Genomic DNA, 712 nt, shown 5'->3' with positions numbered 1-712 from the left:
GACGCCCGAGGATAGTGAGCGGTTCCCAGTTGGATTTCCAGCTGCTGAGGGCTACAGCTTGGCCCTGCGGTGCAGCCTGTTTGCTGGGGGTTCCTCAGCCCTGGCCCCCTGCCTGCCACCCCTCTGCTCCATGGTCGCAGCCATCCAGGGAGCCGGGGTCTGCAGCATGCCCGTGCCCACTCCTCCTCACTCCGCGCCCCAGCTCTCCCAGGACCCGTGGTGTGCGCAGGAGATGGGGCTGAGCTGGGCTGTGCCCTGCCCGCAGCGTGCCTGGGGTCCCTGCTGGTGGCCCCGGCGCTTTTCACTTCCCCCTTCAGCTGGTGGCTGAGCTGGCTGGAGACACCGGGCTTGGCCACCAGAGAAACTTAGGGGAACTGAAATTGTGGCACAGGGGAGCTGCGTGCCACCGAGCCGGCGAGCGTGGGGCCCTGCTCTGCCTGCCCGGGGAAGGAGCAGTGATGCTCTGGGGGCAGCAACGTTTGAGGGGGAGCTGTAGGAGCCTGTGCTGTGTGTCCAGATGTAGCAGCCAGGATGGAGGGGACCATAGCACCCTGCAGCCCCCCCCCATCCTCCTTGTGTGCCTCGGGGGAGACCCTGTCCCACTGGGAGATGCTGGGTTGGTGGGCTGTCCCAGGAGGCACCTTCTTGCCCCACCGACACTGTCCCCTCTTTTTTTTTTTTTCTCCCCCGCAGGAATGAATCATTGGGGTGT

General features: G+C 65.3%; 2 protein-coding genes across 2 annotated transcripts in view; one reads left to right on the top strand and one right to left on the bottom strand.

Moving 5' to 3' along the window:
- HPS6 (HPS6 biogenesis of lysosomal organelles complex 2 subunit 3) overlaps positions 1-712 on the bottom strand; it is a gene marked incomplete at its 5' end in the record, with an annotated part of 19,384 nt that overhangs the window by 12,007 nt on the left and 6,665 nt on the right. The gene's annotated exons all lie outside the window — the stretch shown is intronic.
- The window catches only part of LOC104125641 (prominin-1-A), a 10,527-nt gene that overhangs the window by 9,075 nt on the left and 740 nt on the right, over positions 1-712 (top strand). The window lies entirely within an intron of this gene.

The sequence above is a fragment of the Egretta garzetta genome, unplaced genomic scaffold (assembly GCF_000687185.1).
Source record: "Egretta garzetta isolate BGI_Z169 unplaced genomic scaffold, ASM68718v1 scaffold135, whole genome shotgun sequence".
Taxonomy (NCBI): domain Eukaryota; kingdom Metazoa; phylum Chordata; class Aves; order Pelecaniformes; family Ardeidae; genus Egretta; species Egretta garzetta.
This window is presented reverse-complemented; position numbering and strand designations above follow the sequence as displayed.